The sequence below is a fragment of the Phocoena phocoena genome, chromosome 2 (genome assembly GCF_963924675.1).
Source record: "Phocoena phocoena chromosome 2, mPhoPho1.1, whole genome shotgun sequence".
Classification (NCBI taxonomy): domain Eukaryota; kingdom Metazoa; phylum Chordata; class Mammalia; order Artiodactyla; family Phocoenidae; genus Phocoena; species Phocoena phocoena.
This window is the reverse complement of record NC_089220.1, coordinates 7429101-7437946: the sequence shown is the minus strand read 5'-3', so window position 1 is coordinate 7437946 and position 8846 is coordinate 7429101.

The following is an 8846-nucleotide window of genomic DNA, read 5'->3' as shown; positions in this document are numbered from 1 at the left end:
CAGGGAGTCTGGAAGAGTTCACAGGTGCAGCATTTGAATTCCCAAGTTTTTCACAACCACAGTGAACTGACAGACATCTATAGATGTGAATTTTCATACATAGGAGATAAAAATACAGACTAAGATGATAAACATACGTTTATAGACTAAGGGCTGTGTGATTGCATCAGGTAAAAAGTATTTAATTGTTTCCGGAGATAAAAAGGGTCAGTGTGATCAGGAAATATGCCACAGGTGGCAAGGCACTTGAGTTAGGGTTTTAAGGGAAGAATGGGAGTTTGCCAAGCAGAGAATATGGCAAGAGGGTTACCCTCCAAGCTGGCAGAATGTCCCAAGCTGATGCTGCAGTGCGTTCTCTAGTGTACTAAGATCCTACATTGTTTTATTCTTCTTTCTTTTTAATGAAGTACTTTCATAAAATGGCCTGTGGAAGTTAAAGTGAGTGCTCTGAAAATCCAAAACATTTCTATCCTTAAGTTCCCTACTTGGTCCTTGAAACAGAATCTCTTTTTAGGAACACAAAGAAGCCAATTCTAATCGATTTAGAATTTCCCAACTGCAGATGGGGTATGGAGATTAAAAAGTGGAAAATGAAATTTGAAGAAACTGGGTATCTTCAGCACTGCATTCTCCCAAAAGTTATGGCATGTGAGAGTTTGTTCCCAGAATTGAGGCCACATCATGTGTGAATATTCAAGGCTCCATATTTAGCATGATGGATGCAGAGGCAGCTGTGCGGAGCTGACTTGAAACACTGCAGCTTTAGAGAGTTTTGGAGGCTTTAGACCCATGATCCTGCTTATTGGAGGCCCCAGATGTGCTGGGAAGAGAGTGTTGTAAAGGGAAATGGCCTCTAAGCTCAGTAACACTGGAGGAGAGGCTCACTTCCAGACTTGCCCACAGAACTTTCCAGAACATTCCTTAGGTTCAAGTGAGAAAAAGCTCTGTTTTTGCTGTTGGCATCTGTGAGTGGCATTTCCTGCCACTACCCCTCAGCACAAGGGACATTCTGAATCTAGCTCCTGGGCTCCATCCTCCCTGCAGGTCCAGGCCTGCCCTGGATCACCTCTGCATCTAGCCTTCTTCCCAGTGCTGAGTGGAAGGCACTGGAAGGCCTGCGGAAAGAGGTTTATGGACACGTGACCAGGGGAAGGGCTGCAGATGGGAAGGAGGGCCCACGTGGATTTCCACTTCTGACTGGAAAACTACAGCTTCTGGGGATGTTCAAAACCTGAGTGCGAGGCTCTAGTTGCCCCTGGTTACCTGGCATGTCTCCAGGCCGGCCTAAAAGGTGGTTCATGTCAAATGCTCCTGGCATCGCCCAGTGTTTGCATTAGGACTGCCAAATCCCTTTGGTGCTTGGTTATCACGTCAACCCCTGGGCATCAGCTGGCCTCACTGTCTCCAGGAGATAGAGGATGAGCCTGTGGGGCCCATCTCTGTGTGGTCCTGCTCATGAGACTTGCCCCCTTGCTGCATCCCCAGGGACTCACAAAAGGGCCCTTTAACTGACCTCCCCAAAGCGGGTCCAGATGGGCTTGGGATTTCTGTGTGATTATCCAGGAGATGTGGCTACAGAAACCTCATCACTGGTGTTGTTTTCCTCACGGGTGACCTTGTATCAGCTCAGCCACAGCCTGGTCCCAAACTGTCTCCTCCGCCGACATTGCTTCCTGGAGCCCTGGCTGCACTGGGCCTGGGCCTGGAGGATTATAGCCCATTCACAGAAAATAGCCCCCCAAGCTCAGACCCCTGATACCAGTAGGGGTGAGGGGGGTGGCACTGGTTCAGAAGGAAAGTGGGCGTGGACGTTGAAAACATCCAGTGTGTCCTTTAAGCCAAATTCCACGTGGTGTGTGGAAATAGGTGTGGCGGGTCCCTGTGTGGAATCGCTCTCTGAGATCTTACTGTGGCTTTCTCAACATAGCTGGGCTTCTCACCACCCTCACGTGGGCTGGTGCCTGGTCTGGAATCCTTTCTCCACCTTGTTCTCTGCCCTGGACCCTTCTAATAGCCACACGGCCCTTCCTCATATAATCCCATGTGAGTTAGAGCAAGGGTCCTCCAGCTAAAAGATCAGTAAATTCCAGAACTCTTCTGTGATTTTTTTCTTTCTCATCCATGAATGGGTGTGATAATAATACATCACATTCCGTGTCAGTATCGTGAAGTTTAATCACATTCATACACTTGAAGGACCACGGATCGGACTTCTGGTTAAAGACAGTGGAGTGATCCCAGATATTATGCTTCTTTTCCTCCTCAAATCCACTCAAAAGGTAATCAGTGGCCATCTGAATAGACATAGACCCGCAGGGGTCCATGAGATGAGGGACAGAAAGCAGCGCGTGTGCGGAAGCAGGAGAGCGGGGAGGTGCGTGATGATAGTTTGTGCAAATCTGAGGAAGCATGATGCTAGTGGCTGGTGGGAAAAGCCAAGAGCAGCCCTGTTTAGGCTGCAGAATCCCCAGAGACCTCAGGGATTAGGGGCACCACCTCTGGAAGGGAAGGATGACAAGAAACTGTAACCAGAGAGTCTGTTGGAGGATGAAGGAATGACTTCAGAGGCAGGTAGAGGCGCTTTCTGCCGTCTTTGAGAAAGATGAGCGGAGCAGCCATAGGTGGAGGACCAAGAAGACGCAGTAAAGAAAAGGGGAAGTAAGTGAGATTTTCGGTGCAAAGCGTGAGAGCCCCAGTCCCGGGACTCTGCCTGCCCTCGGAAGGGCAGTTTGGAGGACTCTTTTCTGGGGATACTGACGCTCCAGAGAGACCTGAAGATACTGACGTGGGGGATTCCCTGAGGGAATTATCCAGCCAGACGTCCAGGAGCGGAGCTTTCAATGCAATCTGGGGCACAGCTTTTCAGAGTGAGCACATAGCCAGGCCTTTGAGGAAAGAATGGGATGTGAAAGACGGCCAGCTGAGAAAGGGCCTGATGTGAAAGGCAGACACCTTCAGAATTTGTGCCTCTGTCCCTGTGGCCTTAGAGTCTGCGTGGCTCGTGAACCTGGTTCCCAAGGGGCAGATGTTTGCAACAGGGATGCAGGGAGGGCTCCACGGAGCTGGCAGCCATGACGATCTGCTGGTTACTTTCAGACCTTCACCCAGGAGATCAGCGATCGGTGCTTTTCCAAACATCGACCACAACAAAATTCCCTGTTTGCTTCTAATTACAGAAAATATATACAGACAATAAAAACCTCTCAGAACCCCAACAGTGTTGCCATTTTAGTGGATTTCCTGTCAATCTGTTTTCTGTGCATGTGTGTATATTTCCTTTAACCCACATATGGATCATAATGTACTTACTATCATAGAAACACCATCAATGAGTAACACATCATTAATACTTTCCAGGGCCATTAAATATTCTTCTACAATTTGACTTTATTTTAATGGCAGCATGATATTTCATTATATGAATGGGCTCTGATACGCTTTTATAGTAGTTTTCCAGAATTGCGTAGATAATATGGGCTTAGTGCTAGACATTTGGAAAACACAATCACAAAAAGAAAAACAATTTATATTATTATTAATATTAATTTAAATAATATTAAATATTAATAAATATATTATTATTAAATAATATATAGTATATATACTATTTATCCAGTGACCTTGGCTAATATTTTGGTATATTGAAAAACATGTAGCGTTTCAAAGATTGTGTGCTATTGTATATACTGTTTTATAGGCTTTAAACCAATATATCATAGGCATTTTCCCGTAAAAATAAACTTTCACAAAAAGATTTTAATGGCTGCATAGTATTCCACATTACAGATGTACATAATTTATCAGCCATTGCACATCAGGCAATGAAGTCGATTCCAAAATTTCACTATTATAAATTATTCCATTATAGACATCCTTGAATATATATCTTACATTTCTGAAGATTTCTAAAATGATAAATTACTAGAAGAGGATTTTTGTGGGGGAAGGAGAGTATTGTATTAATTGTCTACAGCTGCTGTAACAAATTACCATAAGTTTAGTGCCTTAAAACAACATAAATGTATTATGTTATAGTTGGGAAGATCAGATGTTTAAAATGGGTCTCATTGGGCTAAAATCAGGGTGTGGCAGGGCTATGTCCCTGCCGAAGGTTCTAGGGGAGAATTAATTTTTGTGGCTTTTCTAGCTTCTTCTAGAGGCTGCCTGCCTTCTTCCAAACCAGCAGTGACTGGTCCTGTCCTTCTCAGACATGGCTCCTTCTGCCTCCTGCTTCCACATTTAAGGACCCTGGGATTACATTGGACCCACCCAATAGGCTAATCCAGCATAATCTCCTTATTTTAAAGTCAACTGATTAGCAACCTTAATTCCTCTTTGCGTATAATATAACATATTCACAGGTTCTGGAGATTAGAATGTGGGCAACTTTGGATGGCTATTACTCTGTATACCATAGGCATGAACATAAAGTTTACTAAAACATGAAAGTTTTAGTAAAAATTGGCCTCCAAAAATCATGTGATGATTTTACAATCTCTGTAGCAGCACATATAATTGTGTATTCTCCCCCATACACACCAATATTGAGTGTTACTCAATATATAAATATATATTTTATATATAAATATATATATAAATATATAAATATATTATATATAATATATATTTTTATATTTAAATATATATAAATATATATTAAAATATATATATATAAATATATATTTTATATATAAATATATTTAAAAAAATCACTGCCAACTTGAACAGCTGAAACTTAGTTTCTCATTGCTTTAACTCTTATTTCTTTGATGATGTGATATGTATCACTAGTTTTTTCCCAAAAGGTTATTGGTCATTTCGATTTCGCCTTTCATAAATTGTCTGTTCGTGTCATTGGCTCATTTTTCTATGTGTGTGGGCAGCCGAGCATCATATTTTATAAAAGCTCTTTTTCCATTAAAGCACTGAACTCTTTATTTATATCTACATCAAGTACATTTTGTCCTGGTTAGAGATTATTCTTTAATCTTATTCTTGTATTTGATATCCAGAATCTTAAAAATTTTCCACATAAATTATATCAGTACTTTCTCCTATGGCTTCTTCTTTGGTTTTATGAATTAAAAAAATAATAATAATGGATAATAAGATTTTCCTCACCTCTGGTTACATAAATATTTACCAATGTTTTTGTAATTTCCATTTATACATTTTAGAATTTATTTTGGTTATAGCAAAAAGTGAAGTATCCTCCCACTTGTCCTTTTTCCAGTGACTCTGATCATGTGCATTGAGCCCCTGGATGTTACACCCTATGTAGCACCTGATTTGGGTATGTAGCCTTGTGATTCTGTTTTCTTTTAATCACAAAGGTGAAGCTCCTACTGCCAAGATCTTATTGCCATTTTAACACAGGTGTTGCTATCCTCCGGGCTTCTGGGGCCAAGAAGTGTAATCCATACAATAGAAATCGGGTGCAGCCATCCAGATACCGAAGGCTCTGATGCCAGCATTGTGAGGCCATGGGCTGCTGTGGGACCATTAAGCTCTTTTTGGAAGCTGCCAGTTGTTTGTTTCCAGGTCCTACCCTCGTTGGGACAGCCGGGGGAGCCGACCTTGTCTTTGTGAGCATGCGTAGGGTGTGCTCTTGGAGAACACACAACACAGGCATAGGGCAAGATGCCATCACTGCCTTTGGTACCCACCACATCCACACTGCTTTCATTCTGGGGGCGGCAGAACGAAGGGAGGAACGAGAGAGACCTCTGTGGGCTCAGCTGCTGCCTGGCGTCCCCGACGCTGCACCCAGAGGTCCCTGCCTTGCCCTGGTTACCGTGCCTGGTGCCGCAACCCACGCCCAGACAAGATGCTTTCCCAGAGGCTCGGGCTCCTTCCTTTCGTTCGTTCACGTATCCATTCTGTGCATTTTTATAGGCAGGGGAATCATGGAGAGTAAACTGGGGAAGGCCCCTGGCTACACGGAACTTAGGAAATTGAAAAGAGAAAATAGAGATCAAAAAACAAAGAAGCCAGAAAACAAAGGTACATTGTGATGAATGCTTTGGAGAATTCAAGAATTCGTGGAGAAGCCGGGGCTTGGAGAGAACCTTCTTCCTGTGGCAGCTGCGGGAAGGCCCCTTTCCCGTGTTATCTGCTCCCGCCCAGCTGGTACCCAGTGAGTGATGGCATCCTTTGAGTTCCTCAAACACAGCCAGGCGTTTCCTTTCTGGCCTCTGCCTGGAACGTTCTTCCCAGGTTCTAGACCCGGCTGCTTCCAGGTTGCAGTTCAGGCCTCGGTTCAAACGTTAATCCCTGCAGTAAACCACTGTGAAAGCGCCTACTATAGAAGGCTGCTCCCCTATCTCCCGAAGGAGACTTCCTTTCCAGCGCGTCATCAGTTTATTTCACTCGGAGAACTCATCTCACTGGAGGTATCTCCAACGGCGATTTATTTACGGGGTTATGGTCTGTCTACCCACTAGGCTCAGAAGCTCCATGTGGGCAAGGGCTGCGCCTGTCTTATTTACCACTGTGACCTCGGCAACTAGCTTAACACCTGACCACAGCCAATGCTTAGTAAATATTTGTTGAGTGAATGAAAGGACAAAGGGGCCGTGGAGGGAGTCAAATGAGTCACAAGGGGCCTAGAGGTTTAGATCCATCAGATCTAGATGTGGGTGTGTGCCCGGGCTGTGGGTATTGCCTCTTCAACCTCACCTTTCCCTGGAAGATTCCACACCCACCCAATGGCTGGGGCAGGAAGGGGCCACCTTCTCTGCACCTTCCCTAGGGCTGGCTGGTCTCGTCCGCTGGGCATTTGGGAAGAAGACATGGAAACACTGACCCCGTTAGCGATTGGAAGCCCGCTGTGAGGGGACCAGGACGATGCTAGACCCACAGCAGGATAGAGCCCGGTGCACTGAAGTTACAGGGCAGCAGCTAAGCGGCCAGGAGGGGAAGCCACTTCCGAGAGAAGGAAGAAGACAGGAGCAGAGAGGAGCAGGGGTGAGAACCCAGCGGATGTGCGGGGCAGGAGGGAGAGAGGGAGACAGGGAGGGAGCGGGGAGGCGTGACTGCCTGACCGCACTCTCGTCTGTGGGGACAGCACGGCTCTGAAGCCACAGTTAGTTTTGAATCCTGGCTGCACCCCTTTCACTGCAGGACTTTGGGAAAATTCCTCAACCTCTCTGAGAGTCAGCTTCCTCATCTGGGAAATGAGGATCGGTGCTCTTCACAGGGCCTCGGGGAGCGTTACCACACACGGTGTGATAGACCAGCATCAGTTCCCAGCCCGGCCCCGCCTCTGCTTTGGGAGGATGCGGGGGTGTTTGTGGACCCAGGAGGTTTGCTGAGTGCAGAGCTGCTCTGAGAGCCAAGGTAGCAACCTCGGGAGAGCCCAGGGCCTTACCCGAGGGAGTCTGCACACAGCCGTGAATGGAGAACATCTACAGAACAACTCCCTCCTGCCAAGCCTGTGGGCCATGTCAGACCCGCCTGCAGCGCCACGATATTTGCCATCGGGAGCTTTGCCAAGCCCACGCCCCGGGTGGATCCCGGCCTCCAAACCGCTCACCAGGGAGCCATGAATAAGTGCCCAGCCACGCAGAAGTCTGCTGTGTGAGGCTGGACGAAACCAGGCTGACTTCCAGCTGTGGGGCTACCCGGGGCTGGTCCATCCGGCCCCTGGAGACCGCCTTACTCTGGAAAATTCTTTACGGCCATGAGTGTCCCTCTGTCCAGTGAGGGATACAGCCTCATCCAGCTTCCCCCTTGTGGAGAACTTAGCCTTTGAAAAATGGAGAGAGAGAGAGAGAGAGAGAGAGGGAGAGAGGTGGGGAGAGAGAAAGGGCAGCAGGTAGCAAAGCTGGAGCCGAAGCAGCTTGCATATTGCATATTTTAAGACATTTTAGGGACTTCCCTGGTGGTCCAGTGGTAAAGAATCCACCTTACAATGCAGGGGACACAGGTTCCATCCCTGGTCAGGGAACTAAGATCCCATGTGCCGCGGGGCAACTAAGCCCGTGTGCCACAACTACTGAGCACACGCACCCTGGAGCCTGAGCACCACAACTAGAGAGAGAAAACCCACAGGCCACAACTAGAGAGAAGCCCGCGCGCCGCAACGAAAGATCCCGCATGCTGCAGTAACCAAAAATGAATTAAATAAATAAATAAGTAATAAATCTTTTTTTTTTTTTTTTAAAAAGACATTCTAGGTCATTCTGTCTGGCCCAGTACAGAGTATTCATTGGATCATGTTGTCCCAGACTGAATGTAATTGGACTGAACAGCTTGGTCTCCAGGGCCCCATTCTTTGTTCACTGGAGGTCCTAGGGGCAGGTGACACTTGCCTTCCCACACAGAGTCAGTCAATTATAGAATCTCAGGGTTTCAAGTGACCTCATAAGTCATCGACTGTAGGCTCTTCCCTCACCTCACCTGGTACTTAGAGACGAGTCACAATCATGACCTGATCTGCTTTTGATCTCCTCTAGGGACCGGTGCTCACTACCCCTTAAGGCAGCTCGTGCGACAAAGATTACTCGGCAATCCACTTGGAAGTTTCTTCTTTACACAGAAGCAGAATCTCTTCCCTCGAAACATCAACGATTTGGGTCCTTTCTCCTCCAGACCCAGAATTCCCCGCTCCTTTGGCTGCTGGGTTCTGACAAGGCCCAGGAATCCCCCTGCCACCCTAACTGTCTCCTTCTGCATGGCCTGGCCAACTGGCTGCTGCCTCAGTCAGGATGGGCTCAGCCGGGCTGCGCAACAGCTAACCCCAAAGCCTCCGTGTTTTACAGAAACAAAGGCTGATTTCCACTCGGGCTGCACATCCAGGAGGTGGGGGAGGGCTGCAGCTCTTTCCTGTGCCACTTTGTCTCCAG